The following is a 22,659-nucleotide window of genomic DNA, read 5'->3' on the forward strand; positions in this document are numbered from 1 at the left end:
AAAACGGACAGTTTGGAAAGCAAATGCCTACTGTTGAAAAGAGAAGACTAATATGTCTGTAAAGCCAATATTTAAAAAAATCTCAACAACTCACAATTTAGCGAACAGCAGCACTGTTTTTCAAGGAAGCTCATCTTGAGATAGGCTTTTGCCAAGACGCATGCATCGACCAATCACCTTGAGTAGTAGCCTATGGCTTCAACTTCATCATTAGGTGAGTCAGTCTACTCTAGCCTACAATATACAGTATATACAGCATATATATACACAATAATACTATCATTCTTTGAATTCAAGACCAGATTGATCTCAGATTGTCAGCGTCAGAGGAGCACCTAATTTCGGTCATTTGTGTAGTATTAAAAAAAGATTCAGCTAATGTCTTCTATCATGTAAACTAAGTACAAATGCATTTTTAAAGGCCAATACTTCTCCGGACTCTGCTCAACTCTGCTCAACTTTTTCTTCAACAATACATTCATCATGCACCTTGTTGCCTGGAAGTGGGCTGCCTAACAGTACAGTTCAAGATTGCCAGTAGAGCATTCCCTCCCTTAAAGCCTTAGCTCCCATCACATGTTGCTTCATTCACAGTGTACTCATCTATATGACAAAATGAGATGCAACCGCTTTGTGTTTCAGGAGAGAGATCTTGTTCTCCGATCACTGTTTTCTACAAGGACGAGGCTCAAGCGCGCGCGCGCGCACACACACACACACACACACACACACACACACACACACACACACACACACACACACACACACAGCTGTGTTTTCAGGAAATTCAGGACTTTGAGTGTACCTATTTCTTTTTTACAATAAAAAATATCATATTTGACCTAACCATAAACCTTAATCTAACCCCCAAAACTCTAACCCTAAACCTAACCCTAACCCCAAAATCCTAAACCTAACTCTTCAGCTTAAAATAGCATTTTAACAAATTCAGGACCTGAAAAAAAGTCCTATCTTTTCAAAAAGGATATTGTTTACCTAACTTTTCAGGACATTAAGGTGAAATGTTAGGACATTGGGCTCCTGAAAACAAGTGCAAATACACACACTTAGAGAGACATACAAACACACACTACAGTCTGATGAGAACCATCAGGAGTCGTAAATGGTTTATTATTCATATCAACTCATATCAACTCAAGTTACAATCTAATATCAATTGGCTTCGGTTGATAATTAACTGAGAACATCACTGTGAGTTCTGAACAACAGTAAAAAAAACAGCACGACATTAGTTATGATCTGACACTTACAGAGGCTTTGGTTTAGACTGAAATGCAGTCCCAAATGACACGCTATTCCACATGCAGTATAGTGCTTTCCACTTGAGCCTTATTCCCCATATAGTGCACTACCTGTTTACTATATACTATATCGACCAAGCAGATCCTACAGGTCCTAGTTTTGTCGCACCTGCCCAGTTGTGTGGTCATGTGCAGCAAAAAAGGACATAGGAAAATTGCAGTTGGTCCAGAACAGAGCAGCACGTATTGCACTTAGACGTACACGGAGGGAGTGTCATTAACATGCATGTCAATCTATCCTGCTCAAAGTTGAGGAGAGATTGACTGCATCACTATTGGTCTTTGTGCGAGGTGCTGATGGGTTAAAGGTACTGAACTGTCTGTTCAAGCAGTTGGCACCCAGTTCAGACACTCATCGGTACCACACAAGACATGCAGCCAGAGGTCTCTTCACAGACCTCAGGTCCAGAACAGAGGCTGGGAAACACACAGTATTAAATAGAGCCAAGACTACATGGAGGTCTCTGCCACCGCAGGTAAATCAAGCTAGCAATAAAACCAGATAAGAAAAATCTGATAAAAGAACACCTTATGGCACAACAGGGACTGTGAAGACACAGCCATTTTATATATTTTATACTGTATTTTGTACTGTATTATGTATTGTATTATGTAGTTTTATCTATATTATGTATTTTATTTGTTCTGTTTTGTTTCCTGTTTCAACCCCAGGAAGAGTAGCTACTGCCTTGGTAGTGGCTAATTGGGGATCCTAATAAAATACTAAATATGGGGCAATAGACCATGAGTACGTCCTGGTACTTATTGGTACTCTCTACTTCCAGTATGATGTAAACCTTCTAACGCTTCTTTATGTTAATCCAGTATAGTCTCTAGTGACCCTCCCGGTATGTACTTCCAAAGAATTTCTAAATAATCATTTACAAGCGACTCCAATTTACAAGCGACTTGGCAACTCCAATGTAAATCACTCGTTACTGCCATACACAGGTTGGAAGTCTACAATAGCCGACTAGGCATTTTTTCAGTTGCTTGTACATATTTATCTGGAAGTATATATTGTCAGTAAAGGACATAACGAACGTATTTTGACATTATAACACTTGCAGAGCTGTCTAATGGGAGTTTGAATCAGAGCTTTATGAGCGTTAGAGAAGTGACACGTCATACTCATCGTCAACATCTCTAATGCACAGATGTTGGAACAGGCTGGAACTAAAGCCTGCAGCTCTCCAGAACCAGGGGTTTAGACAGCAACAGCTGCAGACCCATCTGACCTCTGCTCACTACAATAATCCACAAGCCATAGTCCCTCAGTGGCACTTCATGAGAAAGCTTAAAACAGAAAGTGTGGTAGCAGAGAGAACAGTCTAGGACTTGGGTGACTAGAGTATTTGGCAATTTTTTGGGCCTTCCTCTGACACAGATAGGTCCTGGATGGCAGGAAGCTTGGCCCCAGTGATGTACTGGGCTGTACGCACTACCCCCTGTAGTGCCTTACGGTCAAATATCGAGCAGTTGCCATTCCAGGCGGTGATGCAACCGGTCAGGATGCTCTCGATGTTGCAGCTGTAGAACTTTTTGAGGATCTGGGGTCCCATGCCAAATGTGTTCCGAGAGGGGGAAAAGGCATTGTCGTGCCCTCTTCACAACTTTCTTGGTGTGTTGGACCATGATAGTTTGTGGACACCAAGGAACTTGAAACTCTCGACCCGCTCCACTACAGCCCCGTCAATGTGAATGTGGCTGTGTACGGCCCTCCTTTTCCTGTAGTTCACAATCATCTCCTTTGTCTTGCTCACGTTGAGGGAGTGGTTGTTTTTCTGGCACCACACAATGTGTGTGTGTGTGTGTGTCTGTGTGTAGCCAGGTCACACCAGATCCAAGTCCCCAGGACGTTCGAGAGATGCCTTCAATACAGGCCTCTAGGGGCAACGGTGAGCGCTATTACTATCAAGTAGGCTTGCAGCTTGCAAGGGTGTTGTGGATGGGGGATGGGAGTAATCCAGCTCTGAGAATCTGCTGGACTCCGGCAGCATGGTGACCCTGGCTTACCCGCAGTGGCTCACACGAGAGGGGAAGGAGGAACTGGGGTCGAGGAGGTGACAGTGTCCTGTGTACACGGGGACACGAAGAGGTACCCAACGGTGCCAGTGAGGATAACCACCCCAAGGGGGGAGTGCCAGATGCGCGTGGGAGCTGTTCCTAACCAACCCGTGTCCCTTCTCCTCGGTCGAGACTGCCCTCTCTTCCAGGCGCTGTGGAGGAGGGACCTGGGGAGGCACGCAAGGGAGGTAGGAAGAAAAGGAAAAAGGACGTTGGCCTGTGAAACCCAACCCACGCCACGAGAGGTGTCCACTGGGCCCGAGTCGGACCAGGAGGCTCGCTCTGACAAGCGAGCCAACGTGTGAGGAAGACCTCAGGCTCCCCTTTATGGAGATGGAGGCCCTAGACGGACCTCCCAACACGGGAATACTCACGGGTCAGTTCGGGACTACCCAGTTAGAAGACCCCAATCTCCAGAACGCTAGGGGGCAGGTAATTGCAGTGGATGGCGTACTGTTACTTGGGGTAAGTGATTGGAGCTACCCCCACTTCGCAATCAAGCATCATTTATTGTATCAGGTAGTAAAGCGTAATGGGGAGACAAAATACTTGTTACCCAGCCAGTATGTTAGGACTGTGTTGCAGCTTGCCCACGCCCACCTGCTTGGGGCACACCTGGGGATGGAGAAAACGAGGGAGCGTTTCGGGAACCGGTTGCACTAGCTCGGAGTCAAGCGTGCCGTGGAGGACTACTGCCCTAGTTGCCCAGAGTGCCAGATCACAGCTTCGAGGGTGCATTATAGAAATTCTTTGGTTCCCTTGCCCATTATAGGAGTGCCATTCAAGCGGGTGGCAATGGATCTGGTGGGTCCGTTGGTGAAGACCGCAAGGGGACACCAATACATACTTGTAATTGTGGAATACGCCACCTGGTATCCTGAGGCAATCGCGCTACGCACGGCGGCAGCCAAAGGTATCACACGGGAGCTCTTCCATTTATTTAGCGGGTGGGTGGGTATTCCGTGGGAAATCCTGATGGACCAGGGCACCGCATTCATGTCTCGCCTGATGAAAGATGTCTGCAATCTGTTACGAATAAAACAGGTGAGGACCAGTGTGTACCATCCACAAACAAACGGGCTGGTGGAACCCTTCAATAAGACCCTAAAACAGATGCTGAAGGTCATAGAGAGAGACGGGAGGAACTGGGACCAGCTGCTGCCCCACCTGATGTTTTCAGTGCGTGAGGTACCCCAAGCATCCACGGGGTTCTCCCCCTTTGAGCTCCTGTATGGCCGTCGGCTTCGCGGGCTGCTGGACCTAGCCAAGGAAGTCTGGGAAAAGCAGCTGACCCCTCCTTCGCAGCGTAGTAGAACATGTGGAGGAGATGAGGGAGAGGATGACGGTGATTTGCCAGTGGTGAGAGAGCACATGGCCCAGGCACAACGTGCCCGGGAGCATGTCTACAACCAGGGGGCCCAACCACGAGAGTTCCAACCAGGTGAGAAGGTCTTGGTGCTGATCCCTACAGCGGAGAGTAAATTCCTGGCTACGTGGCATGGGCCCTATGACATCGTTGAGCGGGTAGGCGACGACAACTATAAGGTCCTCCAAACGGGGCAGAGAAATCCCCTCCAGCTTAACCATGTGAAATTACTTGAGAAATGGCAGGCATGTGAGGCGCTGTGTGTAACATGGACCTGGCCACAGCAGGTCCCGCCCTCGGTCGAAGTTGCAATGGAGGAAGACCTCAGCCCGACCCAACGACAAGAGCTCAGAGAGTTGGTCCAGCGGAATACGGACATGTTCTCCGAGGTGGCGGGGCACACGGAACTCGTGGAACAATATATCCACACACGTCCTGGAGAAAAAGTGCGCAAACGGCATACCGGATACCAGAAGCCAGGAGGGTGGCGGTCCAGCAGGAAGTGACGATAATGCTAGAAATGGGGGTATTGGAGGAGTCACACAGTGAGTGGTCTAGCCCCATAGCGCTGGTTCTGAAACCGGATGGAACCGTCAGCTTCTGTAATGACTTCCGGGGCCTAAATGAGGTCAGTAAGTTCGATGCCTACCCCATGCCCTGGGTGGACGAACTGATCGACGGCTCGGGGATGGCGAGATACATCAGCGCCGCCGAGATACATCAGCGCCTTGGACCTGATGAAGAGGTACTGGCAGGTGCCACTGGCAGTGGCCTCCCGGGAGAAGAATGCCTTCTCCACCCCGGGGGGGCTATACCACTACCGGGTTCTGCCTTTCGGGCTCCACGGGGCACCAGCGACCTTTCAGCGACTCATGGACCGCGTCCTGCGGCCGCACAGTGAGTACGCAGCTGCTTATCTGGATGACATAATTGTGCACAGTGACAGTTGGGAGTCACATCTTTGTAGGTTACAGGCCGTGGTTGATGCACTAAGGGATGTAGGTCTGACCGCGAAACCCCACAAGTGCAAGCCGGGCTACGCCGAGGTGGAGTACCTGGAATATCAGATCGGGAGAGGAAATGTGGAAAAAAATCATTGCCAATAGGGGATGCCCGGTCCCCCGAACTAAGAGGCAGGTGAAGTCATTCCTGGGGTTAGCAGGGTACTACAGTAGATTTGTACCCAACTTTGCCGCAATAGCTTCTCCCCTCACAGACTTAACGAAGGCACGACTACCCCAGACGGTCCGATGGACGGAGGACTCAGAGGCGGCGTTCAAGGCCCTGAAGTATGCACTATGTTCGCATCCGGTACTCGTCACCCCGGACTTCTCAAAAAACCTAATGGTCCAGACAGACGTGTCTGACACCGGGGTAGGGGTCGTTTTGTCCCAAGAGCAGGAAGGTGAGGAGCACCCAATCATGTATGTCAGCAGGAAGCTCCTCCCGAAGGAGAAGAAACACTTGATTGTCGAAGGAGTGCTTCGCCGTGAAGTGGGCACTGGACAGCCTCAAGTATTACCTCCTCGGGAGGAAGTTCACCCTGATCACTGACCATGCCCCCCTTGTGTGGATGGCAAGAGGTAAGGACACGAGTGACTGTGTCACCCGCTGGTTCCTGTCCTTACAGCGATTCTCTTTTTCTGTAATCCACAGGTCGGGGGCCCAGCGCGGCAATGCGGACGCCCTCTCCAGGAGGAGTGCAAACCAAGCCCTGAGCATGCCTCCCTCCCAGTCAGGGCTAAGGGGGGGGGGGGGGATATCCCAGGAGGTCTACCCTGGGGGATGGTAATAGAGTGGTGGTACGTGAGGCGACGTTGGCTCCCTCTGCTGGGAATACGGGAGCTGGGCACCCCGACACGGACAGCTCTAAGTGAAGGTAATTATGGGGAAGTGCCAACCAGCCGTGGAGGCCAAATAAAAGGAGCACTGTGGCACACCGTGAGAGAGAACGGGAAGAGACCGACACCAAGCAAAAGTAGAGGAGAAGGACCGCGCCAAACCTAAGTGATTTTCTTTGTAATGTTTTTTTTCTGTCCTAGTAAAGCTGTTTTGCGGACTAAAACCTCCCTGTCTCTGTATCAATCTCTGCACGCTCAACCCAACACCCCACGGTTTACCACAACACATACCAACAAACAAGTGTAATCATTCTGCAGTGGTCCCTACAGTGTACCCTCAAACCGGTGTGATTAGAACGCTTATTTAGAACATACAGTTTCGATTGAGGCAACAGTCAGCATTTGAGCTAGCCATACTGTTTTTTTGGGGGGGATGCAATGTTCAGATATTCACAGAAGTAACGACAGCATACACAATCATCCAAACCGGAATATGTAGGCTACATTAGTCCTAGCGCTAACTGAGGAGAGATTGACGTAACACAAGCCATCATTTTTAGATAACTCTCGGCTGTCAGAAACCACAATATAAATGAGCTAATAGCAATTACTGTTTATAATTCAACACAATACAGGTAACCTTAACATTGATCAAAATAATTGACTAAATCACTTTCTAGAAAATGAAAGTAATCCGACGACGGCTAGTTTGTGCACGCCGCCATTATTGTTTTCTTGTATCAACCAAAGATAATAAGAGGAGACAAGATGAGTTTGGTCTGTTTGCAGTGTGCATGTTGAAGGGGGTGTGTTGTCTACGATCATTCATGTCCCTTCATTCACTTCCGGGAAGTTTACTTGAGAGATGATTGACCCATTCTTTCACCTCATAATAATATATTTGGAAAGACAGATATTTACGTTACACCCAGAATGCATTGTATAATGTCAACAAACATGGCTCCACACATACCTGGCAAATAGCTTAGCATTAGCTCATTATAATCAGTACAGCCTTCAAAAAAGTATTTTACACAAATCATATGTGTCCTGTACAATCTAAGCAATAATCGGAATGCATTACTTGTCACCAGGACTTGAAAATGTGAATAAAACTGTAAATACATTTTGCTCCATTCATACTCGGCCTTCGGAAAGTATTCAGACCCCTTGACTTATTCCACATTTTGTTACGATTACAGTCTTACTCTAAAATGTATCAAATTGTTTTTTTTACCCTACACACAATAGCCCATAATGGCAAAGCAAAAACTGTTTTATAGAAGTGTTTGCTAATTTAAATATTTTTTTTACTTATATATCACATTTTCCATAAGTATTCAGACCCTTTACTCAGTACTTTGTTGAAGCACCTTTGACAGAGACAGCCTCCAGTCTTCTTGGGTATGACGCTACAAGCTTGGCACGCCGGTATTTGGGGAGTTTTTCCCATTCTTCTCTGCAGATCCTCTCAAATTATGTCAGGTTAGATGGGGAGCGTTGCTGCACAGCTATTTTCAGGTCTCTCCAGAGATATTTGATCAGGTTCAAGTCCAGGCTCTGCCTGGTTCACTCAAGGACATTCAGAGACTTGTCCCGAAGCCACTCCCGTGTTGTCTTGGCTGTCTGCTTAGGGCCGTTGTCCTGTTGGAAGGTGAACCTCCGCCCTAGTCTGAGGTTCTGAGCACTCTGGAGCAGGTTTTCATCAAGGATCTCTCTGTACTTTGCTTCGTTCATTTTTGCCTCGATCTTGAATAGTCTCCCAGTCCCTGCTTCTGAAAAACTTCCTGACAGCATGATGCTGCCACCACCATGCTTCACCGTAGGGATGGTGCCAGGTTTCCTCCAGATGTGATGCTTGGCATTTAGGCCAAAGAGTTAAATCTCACCTCCCTGACCAAGGCCCTTCTCCCCCAATTGCTCAGTTTGGCCGGGTGGCCAGCTCTAGGAAGAGTCTTGGTGGTTCCAAACTTCTTCCATTTAAGAATGATGGAGGGCACTATGTTCTTGGGGACCTTAAATGCTGCAGAAATGTTTTGGTACCCTTCCCCAGATCTGTACCCCGACACAATCCTGTCTCAAACCTCTAAGGACAATTCCTTTGACCTCATGGCTTGGTTTTTACTCTGACTTGCACTGTCAATTGTGGGACCTTTTATAGACAGTTCTGTGCCTTTCCAAATAATGGCCAATCAATTGAATTTACCACAGGTGGACTCCAATCAAGTTGTAGAAACATCTCAACAATGATCAATGGAAACAGGATACACCTGAGCTCAAATTCGAGTTTCATAGCAAAGGGTCTGAATACCTATGTAAATAAGGTATTTCTGTTTTTTATTTTTAACACATTTGCAAAAACCTCTTTTCGCTTTCATTATGGGGTATTGTGTGCAGATTGATGAGGGAAAAAATGTATTAATCAATTTTAGAATAAGGCTGAAATGTGGAGGGGTCTGAATAGTTTCCAAATTCACTTAATTGTGGTCTGACTCTATGACTTATGGCATAGCTGCCACAAACACACACACACACACACACACACACAGTGATTTCCACTGCAGTAATGCCCTCCATATTCAGTGTCCTATTCTGCAGTATTAGCTGCTGTGTTATTGTGTAAGACTTCATGGTGTATGTTTTTGGCCTGCTCTGGGAAATGTGTTGTTTGCTTTACACTGTACTGTACAGGATATACAACACTACCATGTGTTTTACTGAAAATGGTCTGTCTTCAACACTGTACATGTTATAACACACACATGCACACATAGACAAAGAGTTACACGATGTCTGGTATTGATCCTTTCTCAGGAGTAGCCTGGGCAAAGAGCAAGCCTGGAACTCTCTCTCTCTCTCTCTCTCTCTCTTGCTCTCTATACTTCATTAGCGTATCAGTAAATCAGATCACTGTACGTGAGTGAGAACCATTCACGCTTTATCAGAGTCAGTATGGTTCCCTCGTGCTGAAACAGCTGTCTACCCGAAACCAAGTGATTGACAACATCTTAAAAAACACAAGATTTCAAGAAGACAACAACTACACTAATGAATAAACGGTAACATCGGAGAATACAGGAGCATCAGAGCTGGACAACACAAATCTCGGTGAAGAATGAAACCAAATGTCTGAATGAGATTGAGAGGACATTTACCTTGTGTCTATCTCCGAATGCTCAGCCAAGTCACCTGCTGTAGGCTACACGGACAGAACAGATGCGTTCTCTCTCTTGTGTGTGATATATCGGTGCTTCTCTGCTGCCGCCTCTGGGCTGTGCTGTGTGGAGGGACTCACTGCGCGTAAACGCGGCTTTATAACGAGAGGAGCATGGGGAGAAACAGGGGAGGGGAGAGACAAGTAGGGGGCAGTCGGCAGCGAGTTTTATGATAAGAGAGAGAGAGGGGGGGGGGGGGGGTTAATAAGATAACTTCTTGGGAAAAACGTGTATTTCTTCTAAGACATTTAAACAGATTATTAAATCAAGAGGAAGATTAAAAAAAAGAGGCATCCTGCCTTTGGTGTGAATATGTCTAATAATCTCAAATTACATATGAAGGCATGAGTCATCATATTTGTGCATATTCTTCTTTTATCTAGAAGAGACTAATAGTCAGACAAGTCTTATTTAACCTATTGTCATTGGATACTCTTAGAGATGGACAAACATAGGCCTAGACCAGGGGAAAATAAAGAGTTTGGCGGGAATGGACACAGTATGCTTTATTCTATAGCTAGAGGACTCCTGATATCTAAGTATAATTGTTGTCTTGATTTGTTGTTGTCTTGTACCAATGGTGTAAAGTAAGTAGTCTTTTGGGGTATCTGTATATTACTATTTATATTTTAGAAAATGTTTACTTTTACTTCACTACATTCCTAAAGAAATTAATGTATTTTTTACTCCATAGATTTTCCCTGACACGCAAAAGTACTTGTTACATTTTGAATGCTTAGCAGGACAAGAAAAATAGTAAAATTCACACTCTTATCAAGAGAACATCCCTGGTCATCCCTACTGCCTCTGATCACTAAACACAAATGCTTGTGTTTATTTCTGAGTGTTGGAGTGTGCCCCTCTCTATCCGTAAATTAAAACATCTAGAAAATTGTAACGTCTGGTTTGCTTAATATAAGGAATTTTAAATTGTCACACCCTGATCTGCTTCACCTGTCCTCGTTATTGTCTCCAACCCCTCCAGGTGTCGCTTGTTTTCCCCAGTGTATTTATCCCTGTGTTTCCTGTCTCTCTGTACCAGTGTATTTCTCCCTGTGTTTCCTGTCTCTCTGTGCCAGTGTATTTATCCCTGTGTTTCCTGTCTCTCTGTACCAGTGTATTTATCCCTGTGTTTCCTGTCTCTCTGTGCCAGTTCGTCTTGTATGTTCAAGCCTACCAGCCTTTTTTCCTGCTTTGCCTTTTCTCCTTTTTCTAGTCCTCCCGGGTTTTGACCCTTGCCTGTTCTGGACTCTGTACTGCCTGACCATTCTGCCTGCCCTGACCTCGAGCCTGCCTGCCACTCTGTACGTCCTGGACTCTGAACTGGTTATGAGCTTTTGCCTGTCCACGACCATTCTCTTGCCTATTCCCTTTGGATTTAATAAACATCTTCAACTCCAACCATCTGCCTCCTGTGTCTGCATTTGGGTCTCGTCTAGTGTCATGATAAAAATGATGTATACTTTTACTTTTAATGCTTATGTATATTTTAGCAGTTGCATTTACTTTTGATACCTAAGTATATTTAAAATCAAATACTTTTAGAATTTTACCCAAGTAGTATTTTACTGGGGGATTTTTACTTTTACTTGAGCCATTTTCTATTAAGGTATCTTTACTTTTACTCAAGTTTGACAATTGGATACTTTTTCCACCTCTGTCTAGTACTATCTTTTTGCTAACTAGGACTATCTACTTTAAGTGCTGCCTGTCTTCGCAGTAGCCTTCTTGGTGTGTGAACTGCTTACTGCTCATAACTGGCAGATGATTGTTGACACATCAACCAGGATTAAAGGGCAGGGCAATTTGACTGTTGTGGTTTTGGCAATACTGTCTGTGTCAACGGCGGTCTCATCGAAACTAAGACCGTAGCTGAAACAAAGATGCTTCTGCTGAGCTGTTTGTGGAAGGAAAGAGGAAGGCTTCGTACCACTCACTCGTTTACCTAGTTATTTTCAGCTGATCTCATTTTGCTCTTTTGTAGCTTTGGCAACTACTCCTCTCTTCCTTCTATCCCTCTGTATCCGCTGCTAGAGGCACATTCTATCACTCTACATTTCATGCTCCTGCCTCCACCATAGGAAACTCTTTTCCATCTGTGGAGACTTTCTCCCATTCCTCACTTCCCTCATCAACTCATCCCTGGCCACTGGCTATGTCCCCTCTGACTTCAACAGGCAGAAATTGCTCCCCACCTTCAAAAACCAAAACTCTGATGTCCAAAACTACAGACCGGTATTCAATTTTTCTTTTCTTCCAAAACACTTGAGTCTCTGACCAACTCTCTTGCTATCTCTCAGAACATTTTTCTTGTCCCTAACCAGTCAGGCTTCAAGACAGGTCACTCAACTGAGCATGCTCTTCTCTGTGTCATGGAGGCTCTCCGTTCTGCCAATGCTGACTCTCTCTCTTCTGTTCTCATCCTCCTAGATCAGGGATGGGCAACTGGCAGGCCACAGCCTCCCTTTTGAAGGCCCTCGGATGCATGAAAATTAAACCTTCTGTTGCATGTTACAGTAGTAGAATACACAAGATGCAATTTAGAAATGTGGTTGTGCATCAGCAGTTTCCTCTTGTTATGTCAGTCACTGACAGTCACTCAATTAGCCCATCAGCTAAATGTTTTTATATTGGTAAATTAGTCTAGCTGCCAACTATCTAAACTTAGTAATCATGGTATTTAGTGAACTACTACACCATTCAAACCAACCAAGACGTTTTCTCGCCAACTTTTCTTTATGTATGAAAGGTATTGCCAGCGACAAAGCTTATATAGCGCATTCGGAAAGTATTCAGACCCCTTCACTTTATCCATATTTTGTTATGTTAACGCCTTATTCGGAAATAGGTAAAAAAAAATATATACATATCCTCATCAATCTACACACAATACCCCATAATGTCAAAGCAAAAACTGTTTTTTTGACACTTTTGCAAATTTATAATAAAACACAACAGAAACAATGTATTTCCATAAGTATTCAGACCCTTTGCTATGAGACTCGAAATTGAGCTCAGGTGCATTCGGTTTCCATTGATCATCCTTGATGTTTCTACAACTTGATTGGAGTCCACCTGTAATAAATTAAATTGATTGGACATTATTTGCAAAGGCACACACCTGTCTATATAAGGTCCAACAGCTGACAGTGCATGTCAGAGAAAAACCAAACCAAGCCATGAGATAGGATTGTGTTGAGGCACAGATCTGCGGAAGGGTACCAAAAAATGTCTGCAGCATTGAAGGTCCCCAAGAACACAGTGGTCTACAACATTCTTAAATGGAAGAAGCTTTGAACCACCAAGACTCTTCCTGGAGCTGGCCGCTGGGCCAAACTGAGCAATCGGTGGAGAAGGGCCTTGGTCAAGGAATTGACCAAGTACCCGATGGTCACTCTGACAGAGCTTCAGAGTTCCTCTTTGGAGATGGGAGAACCTTCCAGAAGGACAACCATCTCTGCAGCACTCCACCAATCAGGCCTTTATGGTAGAGTGGCCAGATTGAAGACACTCCTCAGTAAAAGGCACATGGTAGCCCGCTTGGACTTTGCCAAAAGGCACCTTTGCCAAAAGGACTCTCAGACCATGAGAAACAAGATGGTCTGATGGATCCAAGATTGAACACTTTGGCCTGAATGCCAAGCATCACGTCTGGAGGAAACCAGGCACCACTCATTACCTGGCCAATACCATCCCTATGGTGAAGCATGGTGGTGGCAGCATCATGCTGTGGGGATGTTTTTCAGTGGCAGGGACTGGGAGACTAGTCAGGATCGAGGGAAAGATGAACGAAGCAAAGTACAGAAATATGCTTGATAAAAACCTGCTCCAAAGCTCTCAGGACCTCAGACTGGGGTGAAGGTTCATCTTCCTACAGGACATCGACCGTAAGCAGACAGCCAGACAACACAGGAGTTGCTTCGGGACAAGTCTCTGAATGTCTTTGAGTGGCCCAGCCAGAGCTCGGACTTGAAACCCATCAAACATCTCTGGAGAGCCCTATAAAATAGCTGTACATCAACGCTCCCCATCCAACCTGACAGAGCTTGAGAGCATCTGCAGAGAAGAACAGGTGTGCCAAGCTTGTAGCGTCATTCCCAAGAAGACTCGAGTCTGTAATCGCTGGCAAAGGTGCATCTCAAGAATGATCAATGGAAAGACGATGCACCCGAGCTCAATTTCGAGTCTCATAGTAGAGGGTCTCAATACTTATGTAAATGTGATATTTTAGTTTTTTTATTTTAATAAATTTGCAAAAAAAATCGAAAAAACTATTTTTTCTTTGGCATTATGGGGTATTGTGTGTAGATTGATGAGAAAGAAACAATTCAACCCATTAGAACAAGTCTGTAACGTAATAAAATGTGAATAAAGTGAAGGGATCTGAATACTTTCCGAATGCACTGTTATTTTCACCAAATGGCTTGTCATGATTGTGGTGACGCTCTTAAACTCTTGATGGTTGCTTGGCAACGCATGTTGCCTCTATCATCCTGGCAGTTCTAAACTTTGCGAGGCATGTCACTTTTTTCTTAACCAAAACTGGATGAACCCATAAATAATTAATGTGGGAATAAAGAAATTATGAATTATGAAAATATTGGAATAAAGTAGGATAATACAATTGAAGACTTCAAATTGTTGCTTACTGAAACTCGTAAAGTAATCCAATTGTTATAATACATTTGATTTAAGTAATAGCCTACCCATGTGTGTGGTCAACTACACTGAACAAAAATATAAACGCAACATGTGAAGTGTTGGTCACAGACATTTTAGATACGTGCAAAAATCTTATTTCTCTCAAATTTTGTGTTACAAATTTGCTTACATTCCTGTTAGTGAGCATCCATTCTTTGCCAAGATAATCCACCTGACAGGTTTGTCATATCAAGAAGCTGATTGAACATTGTCATTACACAGGTGAATCTTGTGCTGGGGATAATAAAAGGCCATTCTAAAATGTGCAGTTTTATCACGCAACACAATGCCACAGATGTCTCAAGTTTTGAGGGAGCGTGCAACTGCCATGCTGACTGCAGGAATGTCCACCAGAGCTGTTGCCAGAAAATGTAATTCCTGTCAGTAAAAGGAGCTGGTAGGTCCATGTCTATCAAGTGTAAAAGGACAGAAAGTCCCTCACCTCTCCTCTCAGATCAATCACCTCCTGTGGGACGCATTCCCTTGGTATCATGTCAATCTGTCAGCTAGCCACTCTCTCACCTAAATACATTTTTGTGATGTATCTGGCTGTATGTGAGTACACTACAAACCCTGACCAGAGGTCCACACCTTTACAGCGCAGGAGGTAGTTTGGTTGCCCTATTCCTGGAGTTGCTGGTTCAAGCCCTGCTGAACCCCCGCTGTCTTCTACAATCTCTACATTGAGGCAGTTGTAAGTAGAGTTCCTGTCTGCCATGAGTAATTGGGAATCAGTGTGCGTGTTTCAGTGCTCAACAGGCCTCTACTCTCTCTTTGAAGTGAATGTATGGACATGATGCCACACATCTCTATGGGGGACACATCGTTTTGGGGAAGAAAATCATTGCTAATATTATATATAAGTTCCAGTGAAGCACCATTCACTGTGCAATCTGAGTTTACACATTGTTCAGAATAAGTGCTGCCTATGCTGACAAAAAGCCACTTTGGGAGAAATGAAACAAGCAGATTGCAGAGCTGCCTTTGTTCACAACTGTTCGCAATTTACTTTGATAATGAGTTTCTGATTCTTCGAGATAGATTGCATACTGAGAGAGTAATACGGAGAGAGAGAGGGGTGGAGGGAAACAGGGTGGGAGAGAGAGAGGGAGAGAGCGAGCAAGACACAAAGATCCCAGCTAACAACAGATGTTCCCACATCTTTAGAGAATGTTCCATTTAAGAGTCTCATTTGGTCATTGCCTAATGTTTTCATAGGAATGTTCCAGTGATTTTCAAGGACGGTTTCCAAGAGACCATTCCCTTAATGTCAAACAGTACTTACCCAGAACGTGGTTACCATGTTCTCAGAACATTCAATATTAAGGTTCTAGACACGATTCATTGGAACTTTGCAAGACCATTCCTGTAAGCAATGACGTGCAAAACATAGGACCTTCTGTTTTTTCTAGTTCCCAGCAGTTTAAGACGTTTATAGGATGTCCCCTGATGGTCCCAAAGAAACATTTTCCACCATAAAACGTGTTTCTGTACATACCACCCCTTGTTACTTTTGCCGAGGCCATCAAGGCCCTGATTATTAAACAAATAATATATTTACAGATTTTTGTCTGTGGCAACATTAGGGACTACCACACACAGTGCTTTTAACATACAATGTTTTCAACTTACATATTTGACACACATGATTACATGGTGCATGTTCATTTATACATGGCCTCCCGGGTGGCGCAGTGGTCTAGGGCACAATTGGCAGAGCGTCGTCCGGGTTAGGGAGGGTTTGGCCGGTAGGGATATCCTTGTCTCAGTATGTAAAACATGTCATAAAATGTATGCACTCTACTGTAAGTCGCTCTGGATAAGAGTGTCTGCTAAATGACTAAAATGTAAATGTAAATACAGTAAATATTATTCAACATGTCCTCATCTGGGATTTGAACTCAAAACCTCTTGGGTCACGGCATTTCGACCTTCCTGCTATGCAACCATGTCTGTTTCTGTTATCCGTTAATCGAAATATTCTCTCATTATTGATTTGATTTACTTGTTTCAGCACTGCAGCCCGCTGTCCCTCTTTTGAAGACCCTCAAACCAATAAATGAAGTCAGGGGTGCACACATGTGGGTACGCAGACCCATGAGCAACTGTGGCCCCTCATGATAAGTTCAGATATTTTTATCACCCCCCATCAAAGTTACCCATTCCTGATGTATGTCAAATTGTGTAAAATATGTAAGTTGAAAAAGCTTTGTGTTGAAACACTGTTTGTGTATGTGGGGTGTCCCTAACCTTGCCAACAGACAAAGATCTTTATGGGCTTGACAACGTTTCTTCGGGACCATGTCTTTAGAAACATCCCCGGAACGGGTCGGGAACTAGACAAAAACCTCCAGGGGACCATGACATAATATCCTACATTTTAAACGTTCTTTGAGACAGGATTGTCCTTGCAACGTTCCATATTAACGTGTCTAGAACATTAATATCTTATATTCTGAGAGCATGGCAACCATGTTCTGTGTATGCTTGGTGTGACGTAGATAGAATATTCTCCTACGCTTACTATTTATCCACGCCAAACTTGGTGCAAAACCACGCCCATGAGAAAACCTAGCAACATTCAATGCTGTACTGATTGGTCAGAATTCGGTTGTTCCCTGTGATGATGTAAAAGCGCGCGAGAGAAGGTTCAACTCTAGAGATGGATTTCCCACCCAGAAAAACTTTGCCATCCATTCCTTACATTTCCCCCGAATTTGGATATGAAGTTGCATTATAATATGCAGCTTTTTAGTGAGTGATTGAAGTCAGCCTGACCAGATGGATAGCATCAACATCATGGATAGTTGCATTTGTTTTGGCGGTACAGTATGTAAAGCTGTGAATTATATTATACTTGGAGTATTACATTTGTTGTAACCTCTCCAGCCCTGATAATAAAGATCTGTTCATTTAACTTTGAATTTGAGTCCTTAGTGGTAATTTCCACGACAATAGCAAGCATGTTCTGTGTACGTTAAGTGGGATGTTGATGGAATATGCAATTCTGAATTGAGCCCAACCCTGGTGAGTGCCTGCGTGAACTTGAATGAAGCAGGAAAAGAATAACAAAATTCAACTGAACACCCTTCAAATATTATTTTGTCACGATTCTTTGGTTTGATTTTAAGTTTGAGATTCTGTTTTGGTCGATAGACACCCATTTCTGGAATTTGATTATTCCAGACTGAGTGAGAGTCAGGCAGAGCAACATTTTAAAGTCTGTAGACATTCTCAGAACGACAGAGAGAAATAGAGAGCAAGCTACACTAGTCATATCATATATTTTGAGAACATGGCGACCATATTCTGTGCGTTTCTGGTGGGGTAAATACAGGCAAATATGTTGATAAAAGTCACCTTGTCCTAGAGAGAATTACACAGTTATCAAAACGTCACGCCAGGGTAAGCCTACAAGAAACACAGCCCTTATTTCAAGTGTTTCTAAAATCCCCAATGGGAAAAATGAATGGTGGAAAACAATTGGAACGATTTCCTTGTTTGACAGCTAGATGTTATGGGTATTATGACTCGTACTGTGGTACTCTATAAGGGATCACAGCCTTCACCTGGATTCATGGAAAGAGCAGGTGTTCCTAATTTCTTGTACACTCATTGTATGTCCGAACTCAGAATCAAATAAGGCTTCCCCAAAATAACATGGATTCTGTGGTGGAACGTTTATTTTGATTGGCGATTTTATGCATTTATCAAAATCCCATCAGGTAGCCTGATTACAGATGTGTCATGTAAACAAGATTATTAGGGAAATCGTTCTTCTTGCACAGCATGTTAATGTTTAAATTGAACTATTATATTATTCTGACCATTCACAATAATCGTATTATTGTGTGCATACTCAGTGCCGGCTGTGTTCCTATTGGTCAGTCACCGGGATCAGCTTGTAACACCAGCCACACTACATGATAAAGGCCCAAAAATTCTGACACGACCAGAACTTTGTCTGAGCCTACGACCACACGTAGTGGTACTTAATCGGCGGACCTTAACCCTGTTACACTGAACGAGCCAAGATGTCCAGCAATCGTTTACAACTAAGAATTTGCCCACGACATGGACAGCTTGTCTTGGACAGCAAAATCCAGGCATAAAGTGGCTAAAATTGTACAGTCTGCAAAGGCTTTAACAGAGACAAGCCACAGTAATACAGACTTTAAGAGATCATTTCAGCAGATTATAATGGTTTGATCTTTTGACTGACTCACACAGAGGATGATTTATCTCATCAGAGGCCAGATGGCATGAGGGGGTGTGTGTGTGTGTGTGTGTGTGTGTGTGTGTGTGTGTGTGTGTGTGTGTGTGTGTGTGTGTGTGTGTGTGTGTGTGTGTGTGTGTGTGTGTGTGTGTGTGTGTGTGTGTGTGTGTGTGTGTGTGTGTGTGTGTGTGTGTATCCGCTCTGTGACATCAGCCACTACTTTGGATGAAGGTGGGAGACACAGCACACACACACACAGGGCCATATCAGCGATGGGTGATGTCATATCAGGGTACAGAAATAACACACATGTTCTCAATTATCTCCAGGTCCTATTCATATATGAAACAAACTGGCCATTAGTGCTGAGAAATTAACTGACATTTTGGTTATTTTTCATTTTTTAAAGAATTAATTGACTGGCATCTGTTGAATTATTTGAATTAGATTTTGTTATTTTTTTTCTCTGTGAGCTCACTTTGCACAGTTTCTCTAGAGATGAATCAGATCAAGCCCGATCCGTGCAATGTAGTAGGGAGTTGTAGTTTCTAACAGTCCAATATTCAACATAATATAAAAACATACCGTGTATTCTGCGCTAAACTAACTACAATGACCATAATCCATTGCCTGCCTACTTGTCCAGTCTATGTTTATTTTATGCCTGCTACATAAAAGAGACAGAAAAATGCGTGATCAAGAGGGATGGAGAACAGTTGCTTCATGAGGTATCTCTACCTGAAAATACATGGTCAAAATGATTGATAATTGGTATTCGGCAGTCATAAAGGTATGGCTTATTTGCTTTGCAGAACTCCTAAAATAGTGCATAGGCAGAAGCTCTATAGAGATGAGATGATGACTTGGAATGAAATAATAAAGTCTTTAAATAAAAAAAAAATATATATTATTAAAGAAAAGTAATGTGAAAGAATTATGGTTAATAAGTGATAAGCAGTAATGGGCAGTCACTACCATCACAGAATTGTTATTAATAGTTTTTATTCTGTGTTACAGCATTCAACCCACATAATGAATTGCGCATTTAATGTTTTCAAAAATGATTGTGTGTGCATGCGTGCCTTTGTGCGTGTGTGACGAGTGCAATTGCTCGCATGCTTGTCGCAGCTTAGAGCCCTCAGAAACACCTGCAGCTGTGAGTGTATAATCAAGCAGACAGGACTTCTGCAGCCAACCATCATCTCAACACACACACACATCCTGATCTCTGCTCATCTACACAATATCCACAATATCCACTCCAACCGTTATCTCTCAGTGACATTAAAAAGACTTCAGAAATGATTTGTTTTTTTATTAGCTGCATCTTCATTGATCTGGAGGACAGTCTCTCTCTATTGTCTCTTCTCTCCTCTGTCTTCCTCCCCTCTCTCCTTTTCCTCCTCTCTCTCTACTTCTCTCTATTTCTCTCTCTTAGTAATACTCTCTCAGTACCAGCGCTCCACACGGGCTGGTTGATGGGTATCTGAGCCCCAGTTGGAGACCTCTAGGATGGGAAATCATCTTAGCTCCTTCTTTGACACCGCCTGGAGCTCAACGTTCTAATATTACACGCCAGAGGAGAGATGGGATCATGGAGGGATAAGTAGAGGTGAGAGGGGGAGCACGCGCATGAAATGTGATTTGATGTGAACCCAATCTTCTCCTGCCAGAAAATCTTATCACACCCTGTTATCATTTCATCTCTCCATTTGAGTAATATTTTCTCTCTCCATCCTTCATCATGAATGTTCTTCCATTGTTCCCGTGAAATGTGTCTAGAACGTTAATATTGAATATTCGGAGAACATGGTAACCACGTTCTGGGTAGGTTCTGTTTGACATTAAGGGAATGGTCTCTTGGAAACCGTTCTTGCACGTCACTGGAACATTCCTTTGAAAACGTTAGGTAACGACCTAATGAGACAACTTCTCCAACGCTCTCGAAAGTTGTGGGAGCGTTGGTTGTTAGCTGGGAAGTTTTTGATGGGATTTTATTTTGAAACGTTCCAATGTTTAAAACATACAGTTGTCCGCTGAGAGAGTGAGTGTCGCTGGGTGTCATCTCTAATGAAATGGAATGAGAGAGAACACAAAACATTGACAGTTCTCCAAACAAATTTTGGAATATTTCCTATTAAAATAAGTTATGATTACTTGGCTCACTGCATATTTGCATTTAGAAATCACCAAATGTATGGTAATGTTTGGTGGAATATTCTTCAAACCAGCAGAAAACTGATTTGATGTGAAACCAATCTTCTACTGCCAGAGAAGCTTATCACACCTTGCTATCCCTAATGTTCTCTCCCCCTCTCTCATACTCCATGAAACACGTCTGTCCTACCCATTACTTGAACTTCAGCTCGTTCCCATGTATGTGTATGCGTACATGCACTGCCTAGTCACACCTGATGACATTGACAAAGCATGATCAGGGGAGTCAACTGTAAGCGTATGTGTGGGACAAATGTTATTACAATGTAAAGGTGAGGCGTCAGATGAATGAGATTTGGTTCCATAGGGAAATCATTGAATTAGGTAAATGCACCAGTAGATGTGTGTGAGTTATCAGATATGAAGGTAAGACCCAGATGCAGACCACGTCGGATAACCAATAGTTGAATAATCCCAAAGGGGCAGGCAAATAGACAGGTCAAGGCAGGCAGGGGTCAATAGACCAGAGAAGTGGGGGAGAGGTACAGGATGGCAGGCAGGCTCAGGGACAGGCAGAGTGGTCAGGCAGGCGGGCTCAGGGACAGGCAGAGTGGTCAGGCAGGCGGGCTCAGAGACAGGACAGGCAAGGGTCAAAACCAGGAAGGTGAGAAAAAGAGAGACTGGGGGAAAAGCAAGCGCTGAGACAAAATGTTGGTTGGCTTGAACAAACAAGACGAACTGGCACAGACAGACAGAAAACACAGGTATAAATACACAGGGGATAATGGGGAAGATGGGTGACACCTGGAGGGGGTGGAGACAATCACAAAGCAAGGTAAAACAGATCAGGGTGTGACATGAGTAGGCTGTAGGTGTCACGCCCTGACCCGAGAGAACCTCTTATTTCTCTATTTTGGTTAGGTCAGGGTGTGACTAGGGTGGGTAGTCTAGTTTTTTCTTTTCTATGTTGGCCTGGTATGGTTCCCAATCAGAGGCAGCTGTCTATCGTTGTCTCTGATTGGGGATCATATTTAGGCAGCCTTTTCCCACCTGTTGTTTGTGGGATCTTGATTTTGTATTGTTGCTCTTCAGCCCTACAAAGCTGTACATTTCGTTTGTTACTCTTTCTTGTTTTGTGCCGGTTATCATAAATAAAAAATGATTAACCTACCCCACGCTGCATCTTGGTCCGACCATCCTTCCAACAACGATCGTTACTGTAGGCATATGTAGGCATATGTGTGCCAGTGGAGGCTCCACAGAGGAGGAAGTGTCACGTTCCTGACCTGTTTTCCTTTTTTCTTGTATTTATTTAGTTGGTCAGGGCGTGAGTTGGGTGGGTTGGTCTATGTGTGTTTTTCTATGTTGGGGTTTTTGTGTTCGGCCTGGTATGATTCTCAGTCAGAGGCAGCTGTAGATCGTTTGTCCCTGATTGAGAATCATACTAAGGCAGCCGGGGTTTCACGTGTGTTTTGTGGGTGGTTGTATCGCGTGTCTGCATTCGTGCCACACGGGACTGTTTGTCGATTGTTTCATGGTGTTCTTTTGTTTCGTGTTTCGATTCATTAAATAATCATGGACACTAATCACTCCGCATATTGGTCTGACCCTTCTCGCCTCTCCTCCTCGTCCGAGGAGGAGGATTACGACGATCGTTACAGGAAGGGGATGACCATTCTACTCAGGGAATTTCATCTAAATAAAATAGTGAAACATTAACTAAATTATCCTTAGTTAATGATAAAACTATACTAAATATATTCACGTGTCACCA

At 44.0% G+C, this 22,659-nt stretch overlaps 1 protein-coding gene across 1 annotated transcript in view; it reads right to left on the bottom strand.

Moving 5' to 3' along the window:
• The window catches only part of LOC129863788 (neuropeptide Y receptor type 1-like), a 35,463-nt gene extending 25,530 nt beyond the window's left edge, over positions 1 to 9,933 (bottom strand). The window contains exon 1 of the mRNA XM_055936045.1: positions 9,752 to 9,933. The gene's annotated coding sequence lies outside the window, so the exon portion shown is untranslated. The remainder of the gene's footprint in view (positions 1 to 9,751) is intronic.
• Between the last annotated feature and the right edge of the window lie 12,726 nt (positions 9,934 to 22,659).

Source organism: Salvelinus fontinalis, chromosome 10, assembly GCF_029448725.1.
Source record: "Salvelinus fontinalis isolate EN_2023a chromosome 10, ASM2944872v1, whole genome shotgun sequence".
In the NCBI taxonomy this organism is placed as follows: Eukaryota; Metazoa; Chordata; class Actinopteri; order Salmoniformes; family Salmonidae; genus Salvelinus; species Salvelinus fontinalis.